At 52.2% G+C, this 18,169-nt stretch overlaps 1 protein-coding gene across 2 annotated transcripts in view; it reads left to right on the plus strand.

The window, feature by feature from the left end:
- Positions 1-18,169, plus strand: part of LOC105696377 (receptor-type tyrosine-protein phosphatase kappa) — a 49,360-nt gene that overhangs the window by 6,678 nt on the left and 24,513 nt on the right. The window lies entirely within an intron of this gene.

Below are 18,169 nucleotides of genomic sequence, written 5' to 3' on the forward strand. Positions count from 1 at the left end.
AAATATAATACACCGTAGCGTACCCCTTGGCCCGAATGGCGCCTCATAGAATTACAAGGAGTCCCGGCCATTATCCCGATTTTCCTCCCCCCATAACGAAGGATTACCATCCGACCCTGATATCGATATCGGTATCCCGAAGGAGGCTCTTATTATCCGCTCGGTTACGGGGGTAAGAAAAGTTTCCCACCCTCCTGGCAGGACTTTTCCCCATTCTTCCCACGCATCCGGGCGGAAGTGCCGAGCTCTTAATTCCTTCCCCTCTCGCGTGCGTGCCGGTTAACCGGGCTTAAATTAAACTCCTTTTATTTACGGCGTGTTCCCTCCCTCCCCCTGACACCTCCGGCTTTTAGATCTCTCGCCGCCACATTGACGTTTTATTAGGAAAACTTATCCCGGAGTTTCCTTTATTACTTCCGGCCTCGCCGGAGATTTCTGCCCGGCTTGGAGCGCCGCGATGCCGTCGGTCGATACCCTCTGTACCATTGATTCCTTTCGTTCACTTTATCATTCATTCTTTCAGGCCCACTTTGTACTAATTCTCTGGTCCGGGGTTAATTATTTAGCGGGGGAGAGGACGCGCGTACGGAAATTTCCTCCCTTCGTGGCGGGACACTTTCCCGGGGATATTAGCGCGTCGACATCTCCCTAACCTCGGCTTTTATAGTTTACGTTGGTTTACGTTGGTTTATGCCAGTTTACGTCAGTTTATGCCGGTTTATGGTAAAATCGATTCCCCATCCTTTGCCTGGGATTGGCGGAGGGCCTCGCCACCCCCGCGTCTCGGTTAACCCAGGGCTAAATGAAAATCTTTATTTACGGGGAAGCTTCCACCGATATGCCGCCTCCTTCTCTCCCCATTTTCTTCCTTTATCTTTTTTTTATATCATCTATCCCGCTAAAAAGTCGCCGCGACTTTTTATTAGCAAAACTTACCCCCCCCGGGGATGCGCGGTTTATTACTTGCACTTTTGCCTGACTCCCCCGATTGTCCCGTATATTTTCTGTTTCTTGAGTAAATAAGGGTGGCCACCCCCCTCTCGTAATTAGCGCCGATGCGTTTATCGCGAATCCCCGCGATCTGGTCGGCGGAATTACCGCCCGGGCGGAAAATCTACCCTCTGTCCGCGGCGGGGGCGTTTTTTGTCCGCGCGGAATTAGATTCTCCCGGGTGGAGTAACGACCCCTCGGTAAAGAAGCGATCCCCTCCTACGCCTCTGCCCGTACCTTATAAATATCTGATAATTAATAATTAATACCTCCGATCATTTTTTTTTTTTTTTTTCCCTCCACCCTCTTCTGGTTGCCGCTTCTCGTCTCGCGGCAGCTCTTCATCAGGGAAGTTTAAACAAGGGGGGATCATCCCGACCTTTAGGGGTAATTTCCCGGATTTTTTTGCGGGGATGTTTCGCCGAGCGTGGGAGGAAAACGCGAACGCCGAGATTTTCACCCGGATATTTGCATTTGCGTTCCATGAGCAGGGCCAAACTCCTCTCTAATCAGTGGCCTGCGGTGTTATCACCCCGTGACGTCTTTTTAAGGGCGTTTCCGCCCCCTGACGGGTGACACGGGCGTAAATCACCGCGTTATGGATTTTAAGACGGCGAAGGTGCGGTAGGTAAGGGTCGCGGATATACGAGTGACGATCTGAATGGCAAATTTCGGCATTAGCAAGTCAATACACAGGCATCGGTAATTCCGGCACGGTCTCTTCCTTCTCGCGCCCTCCCTGCAGGGGGTCGGAGGAGAGAGAGAGAGACAGAGCCAGATCCTCCCTTCCCTGTCATCCCCTGCGATCGACCCCGTTTCCTCGACGACGAGCCCGAAACGTCCTCGACACTCGGCACTGGGAACCTGGGAACTTTCGTCGACTGCGACCGGGGGGAGAGAGAGAGACACGTGGGAATTCATTTCGCCCTGGCTCCGGGGAGGATTCCAGGAGGACCCTCCGCGAGGGTGCCTCGAGAAGGGAGGGTCCTACGTAAGAAGGGCGGAATCCGCCGAGTCTCCTCGAAAGCAGCCTCCCAAGGACGCCGTGATAATCGCCTTACGTCTTTATCGCGAGGGAGTTCGAGAGAAAAGAAAAAAAAAGACTTAGAGAAAATGGGGAAAATTCGGAAATATCTCGATTTAAATCGAGATCAATTTTTCAAGAGGCAGGTGGAATCTCTTTTCCGGCAGGGAGACGTTTCCGAGTGATCTCTGACGTCTGTCGGCGTCTTCGGGACGTGGGGAAAAAAAAAGAAAAAAAAAAAATAGAGACGAGGAAGATGGACTTTCTCCTCGTCTCGTATGTTTTTCCCGGCCCTCGATTGGCCTCCTCGGGCCGAAAATCCCGGGCAGGTATTTTCTCTCCTCCTGCCCTGGATTCCGATCGGCGACATTGAGACCCGCCGAGAGGAACCCATGTCCCCTCCGTTTAACCCGATAAAGGCCCCTGGGATTATTTTTAACCCGTGCTAAAGGGTGCAGCGCCTGCAACGCCGGCTGCATCGCTCGGAGTCGTTCCTCGTGTGGGCGACCACCAACGACGCCGCTGATCTTGACACGGATCCACGTGGACGGTCTCTCGTTTTCTCTCCTTTTTCCCCGTTCTCTCTTTTTTTTCGCTCTTTCCCTCCTTTCCCTGTCTCCCTCGACGCGTTCCAGTTAAAGACCTCTGTCACCGACGCCGATGACGGAATCGAGGGTCAAGGCTCGATTTTCGGAATTTCCGAACGCCTTGTCTCCTTTCCTTTTTCTCTGCGAGTACCGAGGGGACTGCGGTGAATATGGAAATTGGTGTGCGATATGTCCGATAAGGTTTCTAGGACGATATTCCACTTCAGGGTGCCGTTCGCGATCCTGTAACTGGGAGTAACGAGCAGGTACGACGAGTACTCGCAACTCGATACTTCAATTCGTTCACACGTGGTAATACCCCCGGGCGGTATGTCGGATCTGTAAATCACGGTTTGACCGGACCCTCGTCGTTCGTTCTGCGCGATAACGCGTTTCGGCGATTCGGCAGATCCGGCCGGAAAAATCGGCGAGGTCGGAAAATTCGGTTCTGAACATTCTGACCACGTGCTCGAGCAACCGAAATTCCTTAGGATTTCCAGCTCGTTAAAATTGAAGGAGAGGGATTGGAAAAACGGCGTAGAGGAGGAAATCCTTGGCGTGTGTCGGAAAATGGAGGAAAAGCCGTGGCTTTTCTCTGAGGTGTCCCCTAATTGGTCAAGCCCGCTCGGATTTGCATCCGGGTTTGTCGCGGATGGCAACCCCTGCCGTCGATCGTTCCCGTTCAAGGTTTCCAATTACTGGGAGATCCTTCGGGAACACGAGGGGAGGCGAAAGGGTTCGGGAAGATGGCGAGGGCGATCGGCCCCGGAGAAATCAAGAGCGCAAATAAAGCTCGAAGCTCGAGTCCCCCGCGACGACGGGACCTTTCTTTCCCGCGACTCGATTTTCCTCCCTTTCCCTGTTTTGCCTCGTCCTCGGGACACGGGGGATATTCCCTCGAGGCATCGACCAAAGAGGACCGATAAACGGGGAAAGGAAGGACAGGACTCTCGGAATGCCACGTCCTCGGGAAAATCGGAAACTCTCTCGACCCCCTTATCAGGGAAATATGAATTAATGTTAACCGGTAACGAGGCCAATCCGCGTTTCGGAGGGAAATTGGCGCGCGGAAAATTTCCGAAAATTTTGGGAAATTCGTGAAAATCTGCGAGATGCCGGAACGTTCGAACTATTCGGGAGGCTGGGAGGACCTTATCGAGGGCCAACGTTCTTATCACATACCGCGGATCGGGGGGACGTCCGATTCCGCAGATTCCAAAATTCTCCGGATGGACGCGGCGGTTCCGCGCGCAAAATTGGAGCACTTCCAGCGGCGCGGTCCGAATTACGGCTAACAACTGGAACGCGGAATTCCAAAATAAATAGATCGGCCAGCGAGAGCGGGCCTGAATTCCTCGGTTTTATTTCGTTTCCGGAAGCGGCTCTCCTCTCGTCCCGACGCGGAAAAATCGGCGATTTTTTTTTCCCCCGAGGTCTCCCCTGCTTTTCTCGATTTTCCTCGTTCCACCTTCATCCACCTTAATCTCCCATAAAAGACAAGAGATCCTAACAAAATGTGCAGAAACGCTAGTTGGACGTAATTACGGGTTAATTGCGAGATAATTGCGGGGATCGGCGGTGCATCGTTAAAAACGAGGACGATTATCATCGGTAATTGAGTTACCCGTTGCAAGTGAGAGGGTTAAACGAACGAGGGTGGAGGCCGTAATTGTCGGCCGGGGCGCGGCCCTTCCGGCGCGTTTCGGCCGCGTGCGGAGCGCGGGCGCCGCTAATCCACGGGTAGGCCGCTGCTAATCCGATTTTCCGATCCCATTAAAACAACTCGGGGTGCACCGTGGAAAATAAATCCAGCCTTCTTTTTCCCCCTCTGTCAATCCGCGGGCGCGGGCTCCGTTGAATTTTATTTTCCGCACAAATCCCCATCCGAGGGTGTTATTAAGTCTTGCTTTGCATTCGATCGTCCCGGAGGATTCAATTCCACGACGCAAAGGAAAAAAAAAAAAAAAAATAGTGCGCCTTCGAGGATCGATCCCTCTTCGTTTTGGAGCCAACGTCATGGCGTCTTTGAGTCGTTCCGTTTGCGGCTCGCGGGGTATTTATCTGTTTATCTGTTTATCCATTTCTGTATGCGTTTCCCTCGGAGTCTTGGCGCGATGGGGTGCGTTTGGTTCCCCGGCTGGGATTATCGGGATCAATAAAATGATTTTACACGCCGGAGCGAAGACGGATCCCGGGACGCGCACCCTGGGATGTACCCCGCCGTCTTGGGGCCATGTACCGAGCATGTACAGGGGTTGCTAGAGCCGACTCACCCCTTCGGGTACATAACCTCGCCGGAATGTAATCAAGTATGTTTATGAGCTCGTGACAGGTCACAAAACACCCGCGGTCCCGCACCCTCGGGGAACAATTTTAAATTCCCGCCCCTCGGCTGGGCATTAGTCCTTATGTATATTAATAATTCATGCGACCGAGTAGAAGTAACCGCGCGAGAGGAAACATCCCCGGGATTTTTAATTAACCGTGAAATTCCCGAAAGCCGGCCGGGAACGGTCGTGCTTTACTTGCCACCGCGGAATTTTATCTTTCCTCTCGGAAAGAGGCCCGCGGAATTCTCGCGGATTTCCCGCGGATTTAGGAGTATCTTCTCGGGGTGGAACGATTCCCCGGACTATATCTTGCCGGCCGAAGCTCCTGAAAATTATGCAAAGTGGGCCCGGCCGTCCCGAAATTCCGCGGGAGATTCCGCGAGGGGATGGCGGAATCCCGCCCGCGGCCGCGGATTTCCAGCAATCGCCAGAGTACGCCGCGGTTTCGCTTTGTTTCCCGTTCTTCTTTTTTTTTCCTGTTCTCCTTTTTTCTCCCCTTTTTTCGGGAATTTCGCCGGACGGCTCTTTCCGCGCTTTTACGTTAACGCGTTTTCGCGGAAGCAGTCGCGAGTGCGTATTTCCGGCACGCGGGCCGCGGTACTTTTCCGCGATCGTCCGTTCGCGAGTTTTCCGGAAAACCTCCGACTCGATGTCGGGAAACGTCAATTGCGCCGTGTCGCGTCGTGAGGGAAAACACGCGGAAATTTGCCGCGTAAGGGAGCGGAAAGTTAGGCGGGCCGGATCGGGGAATTAATTCCTAGAAATTCGGGGATATTATTTAAACAAACCGTGGCTACGTCTCGTTTGGAAGGAGCTGTTTGCAAAACCGCAACGAGTGGACCGCACCGACACGTGGGCGCGACATTTGCGTCAGCAAAAATCGGCGGAAACGGCCGCGCTAAATATAACAATCCTCCGTGCATATTTAATAGAGGCGGAAGGATTATTCAGACCTGTCTCGCATTGAAAGCTGGAAAGCTGAATAAATAGCCGGGATAAAGCTTCCCTGGAGAAGCGAAACGCCCCTCCTTGTCTCTTAATTCCAGGCCCCCTTTCCGAATTCTTTAAGAATATTATCAGCGAGATTTAAAAATTAAAACTCCCGGGAATTAATTTTTGTTAATATCAAATATGGCGGGTCATTCAAATTGGCGAACTCAGAGGAGCGCATTGTCGAGGTTTTAAACTGAGATTTAATTTAAATTTAGGAGGATCAAAGACGATCAGTTTATGGGAGACTTATGAACGTCTAATAGGGCCTATTTCGTATTAAATGCGACGTAAGAAGAAAGTGGGATAAAGACTTACATAGAAACAAGTGCAAAAGATGTCCAAGTTGGGTGATGCAGGTTCAAAGCGGGGGTAAAATTTCTCCTCGAGCAGTAGGGGATGATTGGTCACTCCTGACGTATATTGGCCCGTTTCTCTGTCCATTACTCCCGGCAAGGCGAGTAATCGATCATTTACCTCCTTTCGCAGAAATTCCCCTAGGCAACTCCGCCATTTCTCGTGACATCGACGTTGTAATCCACGAGCGTCCCCGCCACCCCCGTCGAGAGGCCCATCGAATTATGAATCGCGGTATTACCCCGGAATTCGTTATTAATCAGCTCGCAAAGCCCCGACGATGCCTTTGGCGAACGGCGCTCCATCGTAATTGCAATTCGCCGGGTTTCATTTGCATCGGTCGAAATCTGTCTGCCGCACGAAAATTGAGGGGATACCGGAATTTGTGCCGCGCGTATATTCCCTCCCTCTTTCCATCTATTTTTCTTTTTAATATCGAAGAATTATGTTTGCGCGATACGTCCGCTCGTTACCGAGGATATCCGCTCGGGATTAGAAGCGATCCTCGAATTTGACGGCAGCTGGGACGCGGAGGGAAAATTCCTGAAAAAAAAAAAAAATTGAAAAAAATGTTTACGGGTGGAGGACGCTTCTTTTTCTTTTTTTTTTTCAACGGCGATGGAACTCTTTCCGCACTCTGAGCTTTGAATTAATCTCTCGTGGCGGGGATTTTCAGGGGCCTCTTGTCGCGCGGCATGCTTTACAGGGTACCGACGTTTTCGGAATTATTGCGCGGCGACGGAACGGTTTCCGCCAGTTCGGAAGCGGGCAACCGCACGAGGGTGCCTTTGTTTCCGGCATTCATTAAGAACTGCACCTCAAGGGCAGGGAAAACGCGGCCGAGTGCGACGTGGAAACGAGAATGTCGACGGGCACGTCGACGAGTAGCTTCAAGTGTGTACATACCGTACACCGGGTACAGCGGTCGGCATAAAAAATTCCGGAGGTGCTTCCGAGTGATCGCGGGAATGGGACTTGTCCGGGAATTACCCGGCTACCGATCGCGACTGCCCCCGAAACGTCCGCGTTTAGGCTAAGCCTTTTTCCGGTCCTCCGATTTCTGAAAGGCCCACTTCAGGCTCGAGCTTTTCGAAGTTTCCTTGGATCTCTCCCCGGATCTTGGAAAATTCCCGCCTCCCTTGACGCTCGTTAACGCGGCCACCTGTACACAGGTGACACCTCCCTCCGGTATTTCGGTCCCACGTGTCAGCCAGTTATTTTGGAGTGGCCAATTAAAAAACCGGGGAGATTCATGCCCGCCGGATTCCTCGAGGTCGTGGAACTTGTATCACCCCCGCGGAGGTGGAGGAACCCGGAGAAATGCGAGGTTAAAAACGGGAGGAGAAATAAATGGAATTCAAATTGGGTGGTCCCACATTTCTTTGGGTGGGCTTCGAGGAATGACGTGCTTGATTCCAGGAATCGAAGGGCACTCGAGATTCCTAGGTCGCGTCGCCTCGTTGAAGGAATTCTCGTTCCCTTGGAAGGTCGGGGTGCTCACCTCGCGAGGGAGGAACAGGGTCAGGGCGCATACCGCAGCAAAGTGCCTCTAGGTAGACCACGATCTTCGCGGTGCTCCGCACTTCGCCGGAAGTGACATACCGGAACTCCTGGCCTTCCTCTAGGTCCTCCCAGCACCCCGTTGCGCCGTCAGATGCTGCACTTAAGTGCTGCGAGATGCCGGGCCTCGCCTGGGAGAAAGGGCGATTAATGCTACCGGGACTATTTAGACCTCCCCCCGGAATAGAGGGCGGAAAGGAGTCGCAACCCTTCGCGAAATTCGAGACGAATCGTCTAGGGTGGGAAATCCCGCTAAAAGCTTCGCGACAATTTCCTAGACGTATGGAAAAAAAAATTCATATCATGCGGAAATAATTCTGCCAGACCCTGAAATAATTTCTCAGGCCTGGGAAGACCCTCCTGGATGTCCCCCGCTACTCCATACAATTCCATTTAACTTTGCCCAACGTTGCGGGATTTAATTGCCCTACCTCTGGCGATCCTAATGAGATCTCTTCGGAATTTCCACCTGCGGTTAATGAGGAAATTCCCGTACGTTTTGGCCGGGCCCTTCGTGCCGCGATCTCTCCGTTGGTCTACCTCGGAGCAGAGATGGACCCAGATGGACCAGGGATGCTGGGAGCTCTCTCGCGCTAAACGGCCCCGGTCACTAAATTAAGAATGGCATCTGCCAAGCACTCGACAGGCCGCTTCTCCGGGGCGGAATTAGCTATGACGGAGAGTTTATTAACCAGATCGCGGATAGCTGGACTCGTAGGAGCCCTCCACTATTTTCGGGACGCAGTTTCATGCGACGCGAGGCCAATTTAATCATTGATAGGATTTTCGCCGGGGGAGTCTCGGTGGGGAATTTCCGGATGTCCGGGATACTTCTTCGGCGAGAGACGCAACCTGGCAGATGTGCATTATTCCCCGGGTACGGGATGGGCGCGTCAGCGACGTCTTTCGGCGCCTTAAACACGGCGACGAGGGGTATGTCGAAAGTGCTGGCCTCTTCTCGCGGAAACGCGAGAAGGGTAAACAGAGAAGCAAGGCGCCAACCAACGGGCGACAGCGTAAGAAAACTCGGGCTTATTTAACGCGCAAATAGAACTCGCCGTACAGAGGGAACGTGCGAGGGCGTAACGCCGGGCGGTAAACACCCCTTTACGTCTTTCTTGGTTTTCCGCGGGAAGAAGGGAGGATTTATACGCCGAGGAAAGCATGACGGGTTGCTCCTTACAAGAGGGGTAGCAAAAAAAAAAAAATAGACATTGAAAAATGGACCGGCAGAGAGGAGGAGAATAATAATGTAATTTACGCGGTCGGGTTTAATTCGCGAGCACTCCTGGGGTGCGCGTACATGTATACGTGGGTACGAAGGGTGGTATCGATGGGACTTGGGGGTAATTTAAGGGAATTCGGAACGATCCGAGCCATTCCCTCGCGAAAGGGCACCTTTTTTTTCGGGCCTCGTTGTACCGAGCTCGGATGGGGGATTTAATTAAATTCGCGGTTACGGGCCAGTGGGGAAGTATCGATTAGGGGGCTTGGATATCGAGAAAAATCATCTTGGAACGAGCAATGGACCCTCCGACAAAGGGTAAATTGACTTCCCGGGGCACGACTCGGCCGAGTTCCCGCTGTTTATTTTAAAGCGTTCCCGATCCTTTGTTACATGCCGAATGGCCACGGGACAAAGGGGGATTTATTTGCTCCGTCTGCTCGTTCTCCATCCCCTCGGGGTGAAGACGCGTAAGAAATATTCGATCCTCCTCGAATTGACATTTTCACCCTGGGGAAGTATATTCGATTCCGGGCGGTATTTAAAAAATTTATTAATGACAAGGTGCGTCGGATGGGACGCACCCTTTGGGAGGAGGAAACGCCTCCACCCTTCCGGAGTACAAAACCGCCGAGAAAGTTCAAGCGGGACTTCGTTCCTGAGTTTATTAATACTCCCGGAGCCGCATACGCCTATTGGTCATTCGGGGGGGGGGGGGGGGGGGAAACGGCGGCCATTAAGAATAGAGTACCATTGATTTCCGTTGGAGCCCTCGTCTCGCGACCTCCGACCTCTCCTTTCCGTCCGATCGGACGAGGTGTCTGACCTGCCACGCGGTATCGCTACTGTCACATCGCGCCCCTCTTGACACGCTTTTAGCGCCCCTTTAGGAGCTTTTTCGACGCTTTTTCCCGCCCCTCGCACATATTCCCGGCCTCCTCTGCACATTTTATCAGCGACAAATATCCGAATATACGCCCCCCCGATAAAGAAATTCGAAAATTCAAGGAGGCAGACGAGCGGGCGCTCCCTTGGTTTTTCAGATTTTCGGGAAATTCGAGATCCCTCAGATTTTCGGACGATCACCCGTCGGACGCCGACCTGGGGATGAAACCCTTGGCGGGCCGGAAAAAAGTAAGGAAAAGGTTAAAGTCGGGGATCCTTCGCGGAGAGCAGACAGGGTTTAGTCGTTTCGTCCCTCCGGGTGACGTTCCATGAGAATTATGGTCTTAGCCTGTGAAAGCTCGCGTATGTTGTACACACGTCCGCCTGACAGGGTGAAAATTAAATTCCTCACTTTTACCTCCTTTTCCGTTCGCCCCCGTGCCCTTCTACATTCGCCCCTTCCCGTAGAGATACACCTGTGCATACGTTATCCCCCCGTGCGCCCCTCTATTTTCTCCACTTCTCTTTTTATACGAGCCCTCAATCGCGAAACGTGTCCAACGCGAAATAAATCCGGATTAATTAATCTCCGGGGTGCGTAACCTCGGGGCGACGTAATACTCCCTATAAAATAGATATTTATTTATATACAAATGGCGGAAATTTCTCGCCGCCTCTTTCGATGTTACTTTTTTTTTTTATTTGTGATGTTCTTCGGGTAATGGATGGTTTCCCTTTTTTTCTTTCCTGTACACGCTTCGCTCGGTTTTTAGTTCATCCCTCTCGAGTCGAGTCGCGGTCTCGCGGACTCCCTTTATCTATTTTTTTTTTTTTTACGGGATTTTTTACAACTCGGACAGATCCCGCGATTTATACGATGTTTTTCCCGAAGAACGTCTTTTCGGCTTGTAATGCAGGCGCGATATCGATCTCCTCTCCCGGGGTAGATACAGCTTTTTTATCGAGGGATCGTATTCGAGCGCACCCTTTGACCGGGTCCTCTTCTACCTTTCCTCCCTCTCTCTCTTTCTCGCTCTCTCCGCACGTCCGTAATTGCGCGAGGCGGGCGCTCGGTATTTATCGCTGGCACGCTTTTCCGACGTTTATGCCCTCTGTAGGTACCCTCGGCATTTTATAGGAGAGCCCGCCGGCTCCTATGAAATATAAATACCGCATCCTTCCACCCTGGAAGAGTCCCAACCCCCGGCTCGGCTCTCGTAGTCGCCGACCCCCGACCCTGTTAAGCGACCCTCCCGGGTCAATTCCCGCCGAGAGGATCGGGATTTCCTCCTCCTGGAGCGTCCCCTTCGGGGTCGAGGGATCTCCTTATCCCACCGAATCGACCGAAAATTTCGCCGAATCGCGGAAATTTCCCTGGCCCCGAAATATATATACCCATATCCGAGGAACCCTCGTTAGCGATCGATCTCGAACTCGGGGGACTCAGCGATTTTTTAAAGGGTGAGACATCGCAATCGTGGTAATCCCTCGATAAGAGGAGCAACGCTTTGATCTTACGAGTGATTAGACATTTTACCCAGTGGCGTTTGGGAATTAATTCGGAGCCCCGGAAATCCTTGGGATGAATCGTTGGGGCTCTATGGGCCGAGAGGGCGAGTGCAAATGTCGCAGGAGTATAATCGGGGGTAAAGAAGCTCCGAGGGGCGTAATTGAGCCATCATACGCGATCGCGGGATTACCCTTCTCCGGTGAACCTCGCCGCGGTCCATTAAGCCTCGGGAAGGCGCAACCTCGGTCCTCGAATTTTATGGACCGTTTGCGTACGGTCGTTTGCATTAATTCCCGGATTTTGTCGGCGAACGCCTAAGGAGGTGAAAATTCTTCCCACCTTGTCGTAAGCTCGAGGGAGGAAGTCGCAGTTTCCCTAGGTAGCCTGAGACTTCGGAATGGCTCTGTCAGGATGCATCCGTAAAGTAGCCGCGAGATGGCCTTTGGAGACCCTAAGGACGAAACGCCACTAAATGGCTCGAAATTTCCCCATCGGATGGTTAACCCTTTCAGCGCTAAGCCCTTCTGGCGTATGGGCGAATTTCATCAGGCCGTGCAAGCAATATTCGACCAAATGTCGGCCCATAGCGCTGCGAGGGTTAAGTGGTCTCCTTAGTCTCCCTAACGGCGAATGGCTACTTCTCGATCTACGGATGTTAAGGGTGATGCTTTCGTTAAAAGCGACACGGGCCTTAACTCCCCTAGCAATCCTTTTTCCCTATAAAAAATCCCAAACGAGAGCGACCCTTTTTAATTGTTGACCAATTAATAAGGTCTTAGAATCACGCGACGACTTTCTCCCGGCATTTCCCGCGACCCCGGGTCTTCCTGCCGGTTAAGGGGTGAGTCCTCGAGGGGGTGGAAAAACCGCGGAAGATTTATCGGCCGCGCGTCACGCGGAACCATTAAATCATCCCTCCCGTTTTCGAGGGGAAGGAAGGCACCCCTTTTCCCGGATTCGCGCGCTCCGTTCGTTTCGCCGATCTTTCCCCCCCCTTTTTTTTTTTTCTATTTTATTCCTCGCTTTTCCTCATTAACTTCGAGCCGAGGAAAAATCACGCGGTCGCCGACTGTCGGCGATGACGTCAGGCGACCCTGACGCGGACTCGCTATTTCGGGACGGCCGAAGAGGAGAGACCCGCGCCACCCCCGCTGCCGAACCTAACCTCAAACCTCGCGCCTCCACCGACCGTATGTCGGCTTTTCCGCCATCGAAACGGCTCCGCACGTGTCAATGAAAGCCACGTGACGGTTCCCCATATGCCCCCCTTGTCGGGCGATAAACTAGCCCGGAAAATTCTGGGGGATGAGCCCCGGCTGGATATCGGGAAAACAAAAGAGACGAAAAATTTACTCAACGAGCTTTCCTCCCCCTTTCCGGGGTCGGCGGAGGGCGGAAGCTCTCCAGTTTCCTATCGGACCTAACTATGGTTTCTATGGGTTCTTCCTTGGAATCCTAATTGGCTCCGTTTCCGTTGTACCCACGAGGCCGGCGAATCGCGGCCGCTGATTGGCCGATAATTGCGCCCTCTCGCGGGCTTCGACCACTGGGTCACGTGGTCTCGATTACGCCTTGGCGTTTGATATCGCGCGATATCGACCGCTTTATTTTCGGCCCCTTCCGCCATCTTCCGCCGTTTTACCTTCGAGGGGACCGCCCACCTTAGAATTCGTCTTTCGTAAACCTCTCCTATCGGAACTTTCATCCTTTGCGGTACCAGCTTGAGGTATCGTTTAATCGAAGCTCTTGTTAGAAATACCTCGAAAAATTGATGGAAAAAATGGGGGGCCCTTAATAGCCGCGTGTTTGGATTTCCTTTTGTTGTCCAGTCCCACTGGACGCATAAATTCCGGAAAAATTGCTACGGGATGCAGTTTTGGATTTTCAATATGCGCGTCTCGGGGGCGATTCCTGGTCGTTCTCTTGGGCCGCGGGCATTAATATTCGATTTCTGTGCAAAGGCCGTCCAGGGGGGGTAGCGATTTATCGCGACTTCGTGTCGAGCGGTGGTTTGGCTTGCGATACTAATTTATCGCGAGGACGTTGGTAGTCGCGGGAATATAATTCGGGCTCGGGACGGATCCGAGTAGTCGTTGAGGAGGTCGTAAAGCCGGACTGTCAAACGACTCTGGTCGAAAGTTTGGCCCGATGGGAGTGCCCGTTGACAGGGTCCCGGATTTATCGAAACTTTGACTCGGAACTTATGACACCGGCGACGGTAATCCGCTATACGAGGGCCTGGACCGGGATATTAAAGCGATTTAACGTGACACCCCCGCGCCGAGGTTGGAACTTTCGACGCGACTTTGAGGGTCGATAAATTAAGCGGATTTGAACAATGTAAAGAGACGACCTCTCGCTCGTAAAAGACAACGACCGTTCCTCGTGTCGGCCTGGAGATCATCGAGCGTAAATCGCGTTTATCTCTGGGTACGTCGAGGAGGGGAAAAAAAAAAAAAAAATTCGGGAAGAATAACGCGAGAGGGGACCGAAATTAATTAAACTTCCTGCCGACCCGGCCGAGGATTATCGGGCCCTGGCGCAACTTTTTTGTTAAATCCATTTTCGCGCTTCGTGTTTTGCCCCGGGAAATTAAATGAGAATAAGGCGACCCCTGTCGGATTACGCCCGGGATTGGAAACCGGGGTAGAGATCTCGTTTAGCGATTCCTTCATAACCGGGTTTCAGGGAAATTGGGGCGGCTAATGTTTTCCAAGATACGAGCCGGAGGATTAGCTCTCGATACGCCGCTCTCTCCTCCGCCGACTTTTTTCGGTACGAAGGCCTGCCGGCACAAGGAGATTTATCCGTCAATCTGAAATATGAAATTTTAAGGTCCTAAGTAGGACCCCGATCGTATAAAGACTTCTTTATGTTGCTTCGAAAACTCATTTGAGATAACGCGGAGGCTCGCGAAATATAATGGAAAATAAAGTATAATAGAGGCTCCAAGTAGGACGAAGAATCGAGGAGTCGAAGGAGGAGAGCTTCGGTTCTGGAGAGCTTTTCAATGCCACGGGAGGCCCCGGAAGTATCCATTCATATCCGGGCTTGCGGTGGCTTCCGGTTCCCGGGATCGCGAAGTCGCGACCACTTAGCACCCTGGAATGGCGGAACGTTGTTTCTCGTTCGAGGGGGGGGGGGGGGGGCTGGGGCCAATTTGATTTGAATCCACCAGACCGACCCTTCGCGGTTTTCCGATTCTCCAGGGGTAACTCGAGCCCCGGGGAAACGCGGCCCTTTCCCTCGGGGCTTTCCCCCCGCCCTCGATCATCGAGTTTCTCTCCCGTGGGCGCCTCTACCCTCTCTCCGTCTCCCTCGCTCCCGCGGCCCGCCCTATACGTGCCTCTCTCTCGCTCTCGCACGAAGCCCGCGACTCGGCGAATCGACCGTCGCCGCCGCCTGCGGAACTTTTCCGCCTTTCTCGGTCGACTTTCTTTCCTCGGTCTTTCCGCCTCCTTCTCCCCGGAGACGCCGGTGCACCCTTTAACCCTTTCCTCGCGAGTTTCTGGAATTTTCTCCAGACGACCACCGATACCCGCGAATGCTCCCCGACGCACCCCGGTGCATCGGGGGATGCACCGATGCACCTTCCCCTGCTAAGCGGCTTCCCGACCGAGTCTTTGCCATGCAAATTGCCCGGCGTCTTTGTCTCGGAATTTTTCCTCGCAATCCGGGAAAGTCGGGTCATTTCCTCCGGATTCAATGGGGAGGGGTTTCTACTTCCTCCCGGGCCTTTGAAGTGAATCCCGAGATTCGCGTTCGTTACCTTTTTCTAACAGGGTAAAAATCGATTTACCCCCTAATTCTCGAGGATCGAATCCGATACGGCCGATGCCCCGACACGGGTATCCGATACCAGGGAAAAATTTTCATTTTGATTTCCCTCCACCCTTGTCACACGTTCGCCGGCCCCGCGGGCCAATATTTATGAAGCGATCGCCACTTCTCGCGTGTACCTATGTACCGTACATACACCGGTATGTAACCAATCGACAGGATAGTTCGGCTCTAAGTTATGAAGTGCAATATCCCAGGGTGTCGGCACCCACCTATCGAGGAGCCGGACCTCTCGACGAATTTCCCGATTTTATTGTTCATCCCCCGATCTCGCTCCAGCCGAATTTTCCGATTGTCTCCGGGAGACTTTAAGAATGAAAAGTACCCATCCGATAGTTCTCCTTACCGTTCTCTGGAATAATTGGACATAAAATCTCTCGGATAACTGAATTACATTTTTCTCCCCTCGAGTTCCTTCTCCAGGATTCATAAATCCCCGCTCGAGAACGGGGAACGATTATTGCGGACCGGGTGATCCGCACAACGAGGCTCCATTGTGCCGCAAAGTGCCGCACTCGTATTTCCGCGTTTCCCTCTTGCGGAGGCGTTGGCATTTTCTCCGGCGGACTTGTGGGTCGATGAAACTACTAATTATTCAGGACGTAGGCGTGTGGGCCGATTTGCGGAACGGCCGGCAATAGTTGTCAAGACGCGGACGTCGAACTCGAGACGGAAGTCCATTGGCTGATATCGATTATCACCTCCGCGAGGACGGAAGGTCCGTGCACTTAGGGCCGACCACCTAGGCGCAATCGAATGTATTCCGGATGTGTCTAGATGTGCGTGTGTGGGGGTATATGGACGTATGTGGACGTATGTGAGTGGAGTTGAGTGACCACGCGTACCTACGTGTACCTCGTCGTGTACCTAGGTCTACCTAGATGCACTCGGATGCATATATCTCGGCGATGCACCCACGTTCTACGGACACGATCCATTCGTTCGCAAGCACCCGGAAACCGAGCTTGCAATCGCTGATGTCGATTGCGTTACTCGCGGTCTAATATCAACTAATGCGTAATTTGCGTAACCACGCGTGATAGCGGGCCAAATAGTTAGCCAGTTGGTTCCCCAGAGTGCATCCTGTCTGGGATCCTGGATGGCATTTATGACCAGGTCGATCCTTGATTTTCAATTACGAGGGTAGGTGCGCTTGCGATATCAACGGGGAATTGTTAAATTGCGTTACCGTATCGTAAATCGCGGTCAGTCTGTAAGGTTGAGCTTCTCATCGTGAAGCCTAATTAAATCTGGATTTATTCATGGTTAATTGAAGGTTTTGTCACCGCGATAGAAAGAATTATTGGATATCGTCCTTGGATTGATAAGGGCGTCGCGACGCCTTCCCACGTGGGAAGTCACCGGCTGCTTTAAGAGCGTATCGTAATCTGCTAAATCGAGGCTTTACGAAGAGATTCGATGAGTGTACCGGGAAACGAAGTTGTTGGGAGTTGAGGCTCCTCTCTTACTTCCGAACTTCCATTAAGGAAATTAAACCCCTAACTACGAAGTAAACGAGCAACGCTCAACGCTCCGTGAAGCGATTTTTGTTCCCGATCGACGCTAACCCCGTGCGCTTACGAACAACGGCGACCATTAAAAAATATATAAAAAAATAAAAACGAGGAAGAAAAAAATAATAGATATCTCCAGGACGCGCGGGGCGTCCTCCCATGAGAAATTACCTCGGTCGTTGCAATAATTACGACGCAATTACATTTTTTTACGAGCATTGTAAAGATCAACCCTGGGCGCGCGCGGGAATAAATTTCGCACGCCTCGCGCTTTGACATTTTCTTACGCGTTCAAATCGAGGGGTGAGAGGTGAACTTTTGGATAACGTGTATGTAGAAATATACGGGAGATGAGAGAAAATTATGGAACCATTTTCAAGGGCCGATGGGAACCTGGGGGAGGATTTGCAACCGGATTGCCGGCTAATTGCACCTCAACTCGGGCGCCATACTTCTCGTCCTTTTCCGACAAACAGCAGTTAGCAGTTTCCGCGGACGCGGAACACCGATTTCTCCCCCTCCCCCCCCCCCGACAGCTCTGATTACAGTTTCTACGAATTTCCAAAGTTCCCCCGAGATCGATAAATTTCCTCGAGTCGATGGCGAAAAGTTGGAAGGCGCTTCCCTCGGCTTTCGGTTGCGGTGTTTCCCCACGTGGGCGTTCGATGGTGCTAAAAAAATGACCGTAATCGGTTTCACCCCTTCCTTGGATTTTCTTTTACAATTAATTGCCGTTCGAATTAATTCCGGTGTGTCGGTATTAATGGACATTGTTTCTCCCTGAAATTCCCCTCGAGTATTTCCTGAATTCTTTTCTCCGGTAGGGGAAAAGGCCGGGAGGAAAAATAGGAAAAAATGGAAAACGCGGATCTCATTGCTGCTCGCATGGTGTATACATAATGGAAAAGCGTGTTTATTGGAATTCATGAAAAGCCCGGGGGACACGCATCCGAGCCCCGGGCACTTTCTTTCGGTCCCGTCGATGGCGCCTCCCTAGGGGAAATGTTCTAGGTCGCTTGCAGATCGGGGGAAAAGGAGGAAAAGGAAAAAGAGCTTTTGTCGCCCCTCGAAAGGCAACTCGTGCATCGGGACTTACATCTCGATGTATCGGGGCTTCCTCGAGGTCGATTCTCGGGACCATCGGAGAAGCATCGAATTTCAATTGGTGATAACGCGGTTTTTTAATGATCGTCTTGCAGTCGCTTTTAGTGAACAGAAGGGGGAGGAGCTTTTTCGACGTTTTCGCGGGCTCTTGGAAGGACTCGCGACCTGGGGAAAGAGATAGAGGGAAGCGCATTGATTCATGGCTCGGAAACTTACGGCGCGTTACTCCCTCGGGCAATAAATATGTAGGGGG

This window comes from Orussus abietinus, unplaced genomic scaffold (genome assembly GCF_000612105.2).
Source record: "Orussus abietinus isolate OABI.00-Male unplaced genomic scaffold, Oabi_2.0 scaffold15, whole genome shotgun sequence".
In the NCBI taxonomy this organism is placed as follows: domain Eukaryota; kingdom Metazoa; phylum Arthropoda; class Insecta; order Hymenoptera; family Orussidae; genus Orussus; species Orussus abietinus.